At 44.5% G+C, this 12,251-nt stretch overlaps 1 pseudogene; it reads right to left on the bottom strand.

Annotated features, from left to right (window-relative positions):
- Positions 1 to 412: 412 nt before the first annotated feature.
- Positions 413 to 530, bottom strand: LOC126291659 (5S ribosomal RNA; annotated as a pseudogene).
- Between the last annotated feature and the right edge of the window lie 11,721 nt (positions 531 to 12,251).

Genomic DNA, 12,251 nt, shown 5'->3' with positions numbered 1-12,251 from the left:
GTAATTCCTGGAGTGAGACTGAATGCTCGCCAGTATGCTGCAAGAACGGTAACCTTATTGTGGCACCTTTCGTGACCAGGGTACCAAATGGTATATCCCAGCAGAGTAGTGCCAAACTCCACACGGCAGTTCACTCCACAAACGCAGATCTTTGATTGACCACTACAGTGGCCTGATTTGTCACCCAAGGAGCATGTCTGAGACGTGATGAGCACTCCGTCTTCAGGCCACAAGTGGCTCATCGGGACCATCCGACCGCCGTATCCTCCTCAGTAAGGATGCGGATAAGAGGGTCATGTGGTCAGCACACCACTCTCCCGGTCGCTATGATGGTTTTCTTTGACCGGAGCCGCTACTATTCGGTAGAGTAGCTCCTCAATTGGCATCACGAGGCTGAGTGCACCCCGAAAAATGGCAACAGCGCATGGCGGCCCGGACTGTCACCCATCCAAGTGCAGGTCATGACCGACAGCGCTTAACTTCGGTGATCTGACGGGAACTGGTGTCTCCGCTGCGGCAAGGCCGTTGCCTTTGAGACGTGATGGGAAGACGTAAACTTTCGTATCAGTTTGCAGGTAGCAAACTTCATGTACTGACGCATCACGTATTTCGATCATGGCAAGAAATTTCTCGAGATGATTATGTGCCACAACAAATATAAGAACGTATTTCTGCCCGTGGGGCTCATGCTTCGTGCTAATGTGCATAGGAACTTAAGAAAGAAAGTACACTTGTCATGCCATGCTGAAACCACTGTGCTACAATAGTGACGCATCATCAGGAGAAAGTGTATTTTCCGGGTTTTCCGGGTTTTCTGCAGACACAGATCTGCTGCGGTACGGATAAAGGTGTATCACAGTGTGGTGGTGAAAGGTGTATCACAGTGTGGTGGTGAAATGATGCTGCAACCAGAAACCTACTCCAAAGCTGAAGTACGCGCGACAGTGCGATTCTTGTCGGCAAAACATTTGAATTGGACACGATTTCGCCGTCAAATTCTGGTGGTATCGTGTGGTCCAAATGAAATGCCAGATCCTGTCGCAGTGAAATGGTGCCACCAACTTCACCGAGACCGCATAGACGTGCGTGATTCTCACGGGGAAATCCAGATCTTGCATTACGTGATCTATATATTTCCGGCAAGCTGAAAGAACATCTGGTGCAAAAGAGATTTTTCACTGATGGGGACGTTCAAAGAGTGGTTCTCAAATTCCTCCGTGACCAACGAGCGGTTTTCTGCCATAGAGAAGCTGAACAATTGTTAGAACGTTCAGACCGTTTGGTGACTATGTTGAATGTAGTGTCATGTATCTGTGTCACTTTGAAGTGTAGTGCGCAATTCAATGAAATGTTGTCACCGCAGAAAAGCCAAGTCTAAATGCAGTTGTTCTCAGACGATACACCAGAAATCATACGGGGAGATAGAGTTAACAGGGGATGCCAGGCGTGTCAGAGGGGTCACAAAAGATAACGACGCAGCCAGATAGCCGAGGCGGCGGTACAAGCGGCCAGGCAGCTGCGCGTGATAAGCAAGGAAGCCGACTCAGCTATTAAGATAAACAGGGCGCTCTGGGCAGGTCCCTTAATAAACAATAACTTGCAGTATCAACACTCTTGGCTAGAGGGAGAAGTCTGGGAGCGGAGAGAGAAAGAAAGAGGGCCCTAGGTGGGGACGGCACTACGTCATGAGGAGCCAATGAAGGGCTCAGGACGCAGTGCGTGACCATTTAGGGAGAGGCCCCTCTACCCCTCCACCCAGCTTCTGAAGAAAAGTACTGAAGTTAATACTAAAACAATCCCTAATAAGGAAAAGTTGCACTCGACGCTACGTCATGCCAAGCGCTGGCGGGGTCGAAGGGGAAGAGCTAACAAAACTCGGAGGCACGCCGCTCCGGGGGGCTCTCTCTCTCTCGGATTTAGGCAGCGACGGTAGTCAGCGTGAGTAGCAGCCGACTTGGGCTGAGGGCGGGCTGCAGGCAGACATTTGGAGATAGTCGCCGATGAGCGTTTAGGCAGCGACCGCGGGACTCTGACGTAGGGTGCTAGTGTGGGCAGCAAAGTGCTGGAAAGTTCTATCAGGCAGCCAGAACGGTGGAAGTCAGTCACCGTCTCTGTAATGGGCTTGGCTATTCTGTAGGTACAATCACTACGCAGTTAGGGTGATCTGTATTCTTTATGAATAAATTAGAACTTTTATAACGTCCATACGAGTTTACTTCTACCAACATCCTAGCCTTGTACCTTCACACCAGGGAATTTAACATCTTAGCCAGATCAAAAGTCTCCCTCTCAATTAGGTCAACCGGCTAATTCCCGTTTACGAACCTTGTCGCTCAATCCCTCGCAAAACCCACGCTTGGGACGCGACATAAATAAAAGTTTTGGTGCCAGGTGTGGGGTACCACAAAGGCATATAGGCAAAAAGGAGATAGGAGCCAGTAGATTTTGCTACAGCGACTGTGGCAATTAGCAGGAAGTTGTGGCGACTCGCAACTTTCAGCATTAGTAGCCCCACTACGACAGAGTCCAGAGAAGTAGTCCTCGCGGGTGCATGGCAACGCAGGATAGCGGCAGCACGACGCGGAGCGACGAGGCACAGAGGTGCCTAAGCAGCCAGCGTTCGAGACCGGGGGTCCGGGCCGAGCAGCGGCAGCAGCCGTAGCAGCGGCAGCCGAGGCGAGCGACGGGGTCGGCACAGCCCAGCAGAGAGGCGGCCGACGCATCGCGGCAGCGCGGAACAGCGCGGGCATAGAGAGCACAGAGACAGCGCGGAGCAGCGCGGCACAACGCGGGACAACGCGGATCAGCGGAACAGACGGCGCACCACAAGAGAAGCGCTACATATAAAATTATATTAAGAATTTTGTATCTTGTATTGTAAAGTGCTAACATAGTTAAGTTGGTAAGATGGCCCAAACTAACGAAGTTCCGTCATCCTCCAGTAGCGGTAAGATATCAGTGAAAGAAGCCTTGTGTATAGTTCCAAAAGTGTTCGAAGGAAATAAGAGAGATCTTAGGGAGTTTATTGAAAATGTAGACGCTGCATTTGAACTTGTGAAACCGGAGGAACACGAAACGTTACTGAAGTTTGTTAAAGCCAAAATAACCGGAGAGGCCAGATCGAAGCTGCAAGTAAGGGAACGCACGGGGACATGGCAGGAAGTAAAACATGTTCTAGAGGAAAATTATGCGAGTAAGCGTACCATTGACTACTACGCGTGCAAGATATTTCAATCGAGACAGGGACAAGGAGAGCCAATTGCGACATGGGCAAGCCGAATAGATGAAATGCAAAGGGATTTCAGGGAAGCAGTAAGCAGAGTTACGGCTAGGGAGAACTTAAAGGGCGCAATAGAACTGGTTGATTCACTAGGAAGAGCATGCTTTATACTAGGGTTAAGCAATGATAGAATACAGACGATAGTAAGAAGTAGAGGCGATGAAATCACGCTAGCAGCGGCCGTGGAACTAGCATTGCAAGAAGAAAGTGCAATACTGTCAATGAAAGAGCGGGGACTAGCCCCAAGAGTAACTTTCAACCGGGGAAAGGAAACGGTGAAGAATACCAGAGATATTAGAGATTTGAAATGTTTCAATTGTGGATTGAGAGGGCACATGGCAAGCAAGTGTAGAAAGAATAGGCCAGAGGGAAGAGTACGGATAATGACGGGCAAAGAGTTTACGAATTTTTGTTACGGGTGCGACAAGCCAGGACATACAGACGCGGAATGCTGGGTAAGATTAAGAAAAATTCAGCCGATAGATACAAGAGACTTTAGAGGAAATCATAGGGAAGTTGATGGAGGGTTACGAGAGTGGAGGTGCCCACAATGTAATCTACCAGGGAACTGTGGAGTTCCGTGTACGAGGGTAAAAGACGTTGCTTGTTTCAAGTGTAAGCGGCCGGGACATTACGCGAAAGATTGTCACGCAGGGCCCTGGCACGCATGGAGAAAAGGCAGGGTGCCAGTATCGAGCAAAACCGGTAAAGTGGTGCAGGGAAACTAAGAGGCGGCAAGGCCGCACAGTCGGGCCTTGTTGCGATAGGTAAACCCTCAGTTAGGGTAATCGACTGTGCAACAGAAAATGACGTTTTGGTTTTATACTGCATAGAATTAAAAAGATATTTGAAGTTGCTAATAGACACTGGAGCACAGTTGTGTATGCTCAAGAGAACGAGTATTCCGATAAATAGTACACTTGCAATTAATGAAGCGGAAAGGCTTCGGCTAAAAGGTGTAACCAGGGAGGCCGTCAGCACAATAGGTACGGTACAGGTACACTTAAGTGTGGACGGTTCTGAGCAAGTAGGGCAAAAATTTCACGTGTACGGGAGAGGATTAGATATTCCGTACGACGGACTGATAGGCAGAAATTTCTTGACAGAGCATAGAGTTAAGTTAGACTATGCAGGTAAAATAGTGAGACTAAAAGGGCGAGATATACCCTTAGTAGTAGAGGAAGAGCCAAAGGGACACGAGAACGAACAAGATTCAGAAGTAGGCGGGGAAATAGGGCCCCGAGAGGAAAAAATAATGTTATTAAAGGTGGAAGGAAATGTAAAAAGGGGAATCGAAAAGGAAATGATTATTCCTAGGCAGGAGATTGCACAAGGGGTACATGTACCTGAAGCGTTAGTAAAAGTGCGAAATGGGAAATGCATAGTAAGTGCATTAAACTTGTCAGAAGACAGAGTGCAGTTAGGAAACGTCAGGTTAATGACGGAAGAATTAGAAAAAGTAGGGAAAATACGCGAAGTAAAATGTTGTACTAATGTCATAGGAAAGACAGAAAGTCGTACTAGTGTGTTGCGAAGGCAATTAAGAATGGATCATTTGAACGCTGAAGAGAAAAGCGCTCTAGCAGAGGTTTGCGCGGAATACGGAGATGTATTTCATCTACCAGGGGACAACCTGTCCTATACTTCCGCAGTGAAGCACAGAATACCGATTGCACCGGAACACGCGGGAAAGATAGTAAACGCTAGACCGTACAGGATCCCGGAAGCGCAAAAGGAAGTGCTAAGGGAGCAAATAGAGCAGATGCTAAGAGGTGACATAATTGTCGAGAGTAAGAGCGCTTGGAACGCACCTTTACTGTTAGTTCCAAAGAAGCTAGACGCTAGTGGCAAACAGAAATGGAGAATCGTAGTGGACTACAGACGATTAAATGATATCACTGTAGGCGATGCATTTCCACTACCGAATATCTCCGAGATACTGGATCAGTTAGGGCAAGCTAAGTACTTCTCGACGCTTGACCTCGCAAGCGGGTACCATTAAATATTGACGGACGAGAAGGACAGAGAGAAAACGGCATTTAGCTCAAACTATCAGCATTACGAATACAAACGAATGCCGATGGGACTGAAGGGAGCCCCAGGATGTTTTCAGAGACTGATGAATACAGTCTTGGCAGGTTTGCAAGGAGTGAAATGCTTTGTATATCTAGACGACATAGTATGCTATGGGAAAAACCTGCAGGAGCATAACGAAAAGCTCCGGGAAATATTTGACAGGTTGCGACAGCACAATTTGAAGCTGCAACCAGACAAGTGTGAATTCCTGAGGAAGGAAGTAATCTTCCTAGGTCATTGCATCACTGACAAAGGAATATCACCAGATATGGCGAAGGTGGAGAAGGTGAAGTTCTTCCCACAGCCAAAGACAACTAAGGAACTAAAAGGGTTTCTCGGATTGATAGGTTACTACCGCCGTTTCATTGCTAACTTCAGCAAGATTGCGAAACCTCTCCATGAGCTCTTAAAAAAGGGAGTGGAGTACCGATGGAGCGAACGTCAGAACAATGCGTTCGAAGAACTAAAAGAGAAATTAATAAACCCTCCGTTACTTCAGTACCCTGACTTTACGAAACCGTTCATCATTACAACGGATGCGAGTAACGCAGCCTTGGGTGCAGTGTTATCGCAAGGTAAGAAGATTGGCGAAGACTTGCCCATCGCATATGCATCCAGAGCATTGAACAAAGCCGAACTAAATTATAGCACAACGGAAAAAGAGTTGTTGGCTATAGTTTACGCAGTAAAACAGTTCAGACCATATGTATATGGCAGAAAGTTCACTGTAGTGACAGACCATAAGCCACTAACGTGGATATTTAGTGTCAAAGATCCGAGTTCGAGACTCCTGAAGTGGAGACTGAAACTCGAGGAGTATGATTATGAAGTAATATACAAGCCAGGAAAGTTAAATAGTAATGCGGATGCGCTGAGTAGAATAAGGCATGAAGGGAAGGAAGAGATAGATGCGAAGCAGAAGGTGGAGACAGAGATCTCGGCAGCAAAAGCAAATGGGGAAGAAAGTTCCGTAAACGTGCGGCAAGCACAAGTGTCGAGTGAAATAGAACAGGAAACGGATAGTGGTGAGGAAATTAGTCCCGAAGAAAAAGAAAATATACTAAAGGAAATGCATGACAATCCCTTGGGAGGTCACCAAGGAATGCACAGGACACTCGAAAGAATTAAAGCATACAAGCAGTGGCGCGGAATGAAGCGTGACATTGAAAATTACATTAGGAAATGCCCATCGTGTCAAAAGAATAAAAACACGCAAATGAAAACTAGGATGCCCTTAGAAATTACAGACACAGCAGAAACAGTATTCGGAAAGTGTGCGATGGATATAGTGGGTCCACTAGATGTATATAATACAGGAAAAAGGTACATGTTAACATTCCAAGACGATCTGAGTAAATTTACCTTAGCAATTCCAATTGACAAACAAGATGCCGAAACAGTAGCTGAGGCATTTGTGGAAAACGTAGTATTAAGGTATGGAATTCCATCAGTATTATTAACAGATCAAGGGTCTAACTTTCTGAGTGATGTATTTAAAAGTGTATGTAAATTGTTGAAGGTAAAGCGTATAAATACTACAGCGTACCACCCTGAATCAAATGGTGCACTAGAAAGAAGTCATAGAACTATTGTAGAGTATCTCAGACACTTTGTAACAGGAGATCAAAGTTCTTGGGACAAATGGGTACCGTATGCAATTTTTGTGTTCAACACTACACCACACAGCAGCACAGGATACACACCATTTGAATTACTATACGGAAGAAAGGTTAACATACCAGGAGTACTGCAGCAAGAAACACAGCAGGTAAGTTACAATTATGAAATGTATGTAAATAAACTAAGAGCGAGAATGCAGGAAGCCCACAGAGTGGCCAGAGACTCGATTATAAGAAGTAAGAAAATCAGTAAGGAACAGTATGACATGAAACAAAATCCAAAAAACTTCAAGGTAGGAGATAAAGTATTACTGCACGATGAGTCGGTGAGACGGGGTAGATCTCGGAAATTAGATTCACAATGGAGAGGTCCATTTGAAGTAGTAAAAGTGGAAGGTCCTAACGTAGTAATAAAAGTTAAAAGAAATAAGGAAACAAAAGTACATGCCAACAGGCTGAAACAATTCTTTTAAATTTCAGGTATGGCACTCAAGTGGCAGGTCGTGAAATTCGTCATAGTGATAACAGCATACTACATCACTGCATCAGAGCATGCAACAAATGAGTACCAAGTGACGCCATTTCCGAGTTCATCAGGACTATATTACGATAATAGAGGACAGGTAGAAATATACAGTACCACATGGAGAATAGTCACATACGTAAATCTAGATATAATAACAGAAAGGTTTCAGAATACAGAGAGGTATGGTAGGGCAGCGGTACAAAGGTGCCGAGAAACACTAACACAATTAAATGTAGGATTAATAGAATGCAGAGTACTAGACCAACAAGTAACCCATCATGTGGAAAAAATCACAGGATTGCAACTTTCAGTACAGCAGCTAACGAAACACGAGACCAGAAGGAAGAGAGGAGTATTCAACTTCGTCGGGCAGGTAAGTAAAATACTGTTCGGGACGTTGGACGCAGCAGATGCAGCATACTATAAGGAAAGAATAGACGCTATGGAGAAAAACTCAGAAGGGTTGTTGAGGCTAACAAAGGAACAGGTGGCAGTGGTAAGAGCCACATTGGCGGGAGTAAACAGGACGGTATATACACTAGAGTCAAATGAGCACGTTCTGAAGACAGGTATGCAAAGACTAGAACGATTCATGAAGGAATACGTGAAGGAAACCGATATAGGGTTTAAACGTGTAGCGTCCTTCGCCACAGTAACAGAGCAAGTATTACAACAATCGGCAGTGTTTGGTCAGATCGAAGAGGAATACGAACAAATGATAAATGCCATTGTAAATGCTCAGAAGGGAATACTACAGCCTCATATAATTAATCCAGTCCAAATTGTAAAATACCTAAGTTTAATACGGGAAGAACTAAAAGATGTAAAGTTTCCTGTTCCTCTTACGGAGTCCTCAGGTTATCTATTGTTAAGAATAATTGATTTAGATGTTTTAATCTCGGGTAGCATACTAGGATATGTAATTAATATTCCATTAATAAATAATAACAATTTCAATTTGTATAGAGTACTCCCACTACCAAAAGAAATTCCAAACATGAAAGGTAAATATATGTACATACAGCCAGAGAAAGAATTCTTACTAATAGATGAATCCAAAAGGCAGTACGCGAAACTTTCTGCGGAGGAACTAAAATGCAAGGAGCTAAGTAAAAATAGGAGACTGTGCAAACAAGCATTCGCCTTGCTGTCAACATTCGACCACGAAGAGTGCGAAGCCAAATTGTTGCAACCGGTAAGAGAAATTCCGGAAGATTGTGTGCGAAAAATAGTCGCACTGAATCAGAGCCTTTGGACTCATCTAAACAGTAACGAATGGCTATATGTAGCACCGAAGGAAGAAGGCTTAACAGTATTGTGTGGAAGGGAACCACCAAAGGACCTAGTAATAAAAGGGGTAGGAAAAATTAGTTTTTACAGTAAATGTGAGGGGTATGGCACTAGAGTGTTCATACAAACAGATAGAGTGATCCAGAGTAATGTGACGAAGAAAGACATAGTTCCGCAGATCAATCTAGAATTCGATTGTTGCGTGGTAAACAAGGAAAAAAGGAATGTCTCAACGTTAGCATTAGATTTGCCATTGGACCAGGTAATAACACAGTTAGACGACTTGAAAGTCGCAGGAAAAAGACTGGATGATGTCCAGAAGATGGTAGAGAGACAAGAGGAGGAAATGAAGTACTCCAGGTACTTCACACATCACTCCATAACTACGTATGTAGCCATATCAATAGTTATTCTAATCATAATAACATGCTGTTGTAAAAACTGTAAATGTTGTAAAGACTGTTTTAAAAGTATATGGAAATATTTTGAAGACAGTGATTGTTGTGGAAAAGTATGTATAAGAAATACCATAGTGAACCAATACCCAGAGACTAGTTCAGCTAGAAGACACAGTAATAAAGAAACTGAAGAGATAGTAATTTATGAAAGATGTGGAAAAGACCAAGGTGATACGGTCGCTTTCAGAAACAGACGTTAAATAACTGTATTTGAAATATGTAATTGAAATGTAACTGTATTTGAAATGTGTAATTGAAATGTAACTGTATTTGAAATATGTAATTGAAATGTAACTGTATTTGAAATGTAATTCTAATTGAAATGTGAATGTATGTATCAATGAAAGTGTCTTTTGATTTTAATGCAAATGCTTTTGACATAACTGAATGTTAGGCATGTATAATGTAATTGTATTATTGTGTGTTTAATGAATTTGACTTTACTAAATGAAAATGAAAAATATAACATATCAGATGCTAATGTAATAAACAAATCTGTAAAGCATGTAATGGAAAAAAAAATAAAAGAGTCACAATTGACGCTACTCTGAGGAGTAACGCCAATTTCCCTGGCGGGAGAGGTGTTGTAACCGCAGAAAAGCCAAGTCTAAATGCAGTTGTTCTCAGACGATACACCAGAAATCATACGGGGAGATAGAGTTAACAGGGGACGCCAGGCGTGTCAGAGGGGTCACAAAAGATAACGACGCAGCCAGATAGCCGAGGCGGCGGTCCAAGCGGCCAGGCAGCTGCGCGTGATAAGCAAGGAAGCCGACTCAGCTATTAAGATAAACAGGGCGCTCTGGGCAGGTCCCTTAATAAACAATAACTTGCAGTATCAACACTCTTGGCTAGAGGGAGAAGTCTGGGAGCGGAGAGAGAAAGAAAGAGGGCCCTAGGTGGGGACCGCACTAAGTCATGAGGAGCCAATGAAGGGCTCAGGACGCAGTGCGTGACCATATAGGGAGAGGCCCCTCTACCCCTCCACCCAGCTTCTGAAGAAAAGTACTGAAGTTAATACTAAAACAATCCCTAATAAGGAAAAGTTGCACTCGACGCTACGTCATGCCAAGCGCTGGCGGGGTCGAAGGGGAAGAGCTAACAAAACTCGGAGGCACGCCGCTCCGGGGGGCTCTCTCTCTCTCGGGTTTAGGCAGCGACGGTAGTCAGCGTGAGTAGCAGCCGACTTGGGCTGAGGGCGGGCTGCAGGCAGACATTTGGAGATAGTCGCCGATGAGCGTTTAGGCAGCGACCGCGGGACTCTGACGTAGGGTGCTAGTGTGGGCAGCAAAGTGCTGGAAAGTTCTATCAGGCAGCCAGAACGGTGGAAGTCAGTCACCGTCTCTGTAATGGGCTTGGCTATTCTGTAGGTACAATCACTACGCAGTTAGGGTGATCTGTATTCTTTATGAATAAATTAGAACTTTTATAACGTCCATACGAGTTTACTTCTACCAACATCCTAGCCTTGTACCTTCACACCAGGGAATTTAACATCTTAGCCAGATCAAAAGTCTCCCTCTCAATTAGGTCAACCGGATAATTCCCGTTTACGAACCGTGTCGCTCAATCCCTCGCAAAACCCACGCTTGGGACGCGACAGAAAATTGCTTGGCCTGTCATGGTAATGAGTAACTTACTTTTTGAAGTCTCCTCATCAACAATGGCAGTGGCTACCGAATGGACTGAAATTTTAATCATTTAATACCGGTTATGTCGTGAACTGCTACACAAAATTTGATAAGTATCAGACTGGTGATTTATTATCTTTTTCCATTTCCGGCAGTGTAGATGGTTCAAATGGCTCTGAGCACTATGGGACTCAACTGCTGTGGTCATCAGTCCCCTAGAACTTAGAACACTTAAACCTAACTAACCTAAGGACATCACACACATCCATGCCCGAGGCAGGATTCGAACCTGCGACCGTAGTAGTCACGCGGTTCCGGACTGCAGCGCCTAGAACTGCGTGGCCACGGCGGTCGGCCACTGAAAATTATTTTCGATCCTACGCATTTACTTGTTGATGTACCAAATAAGGAATATAGCTTTATAATAGATTTCACTACTGATTACATACGATAAGCAATATGACTGGACGCACAGCAAAAGAAATAAACAGAACTATAAAAATGGTTTGAAGTGCTCTTTGTAAATTAAATAAGTTAATAAAACCAAACTTTCAATATGTATGAAACTGTAACTATAGAAACTACGTGAATTATCAGTTTCTACGCATTATAGTGAGCCATGGTATTTAATAGAAATCGTCCCAAAATTGAAGCTTGATTAGGAAGGAATGGAGAGATGCATGGTTAGAATAACTAGCAGGGACAGGAAAACATATACACAATGTGATCAGAAGTATCCGGACACCCACAAAAACATACGTTTTTCATATTACTTGCATTGTGCTGCCACATACTGCCAGATATTCCATATCTGTGAACTTAGTAGTCATTAGACACCGTGAGAGAGTAGAATGGCCGGCCGGAGTGGCCGTGCGGCTCTAGGCGCTACAGTCTGGAGCCGAGAGATCGCTACAGTCACAGGTTCGAATCCTGCCTGGGGCATGGATGTGTGTGATGTCCTTAGGTTAGTTAGGTTTAATTAGTTCTAAGTTCTAGGCGACTGATGACCTCAGAAGTTAAGTCGCGTAGTGCTCAGAGCCATTTGAACCAAGAGTAGAATGGGGCGTTCCGCGGAACTCAACGGGCTTTGAACGTGGTCAGGTGATTGGGTGTCACTTGTGTCATACGTCTGTAAGCGAGACTTCCATACCCTTAACATCCCTAGGTCCACTGTTTCCGATGTGACAGTGAAGTGGAAACGTGAAAGGACACGTACAGCACAATAGTGTCTGTTGACTGGCAGAGACGGCCGACGGTTGAAGAGAGTCGTAATGTGCAATAGGCAGACATCTACCCAGACTATCACACAGATATTACAAATTTCATCAGGATCCACTGCAAGTACTATGACAGTTAGGCGGGAAGTGAGAA

The sequence above is a fragment of the Schistocerca gregaria genome, chromosome 1 (genome assembly GCF_023897955.1).
Source record: "Schistocerca gregaria isolate iqSchGreg1 chromosome 1, iqSchGreg1.2, whole genome shotgun sequence".
In the NCBI taxonomy this organism is placed as follows: Eukaryota; Metazoa; Arthropoda; class Insecta; order Orthoptera; family Acrididae; genus Schistocerca; species Schistocerca gregaria.
The sequence above is the reverse complement of the archived record's forward strand: the minus strand, read 5'-3'. Positions and strand labels throughout refer to the sequence as shown.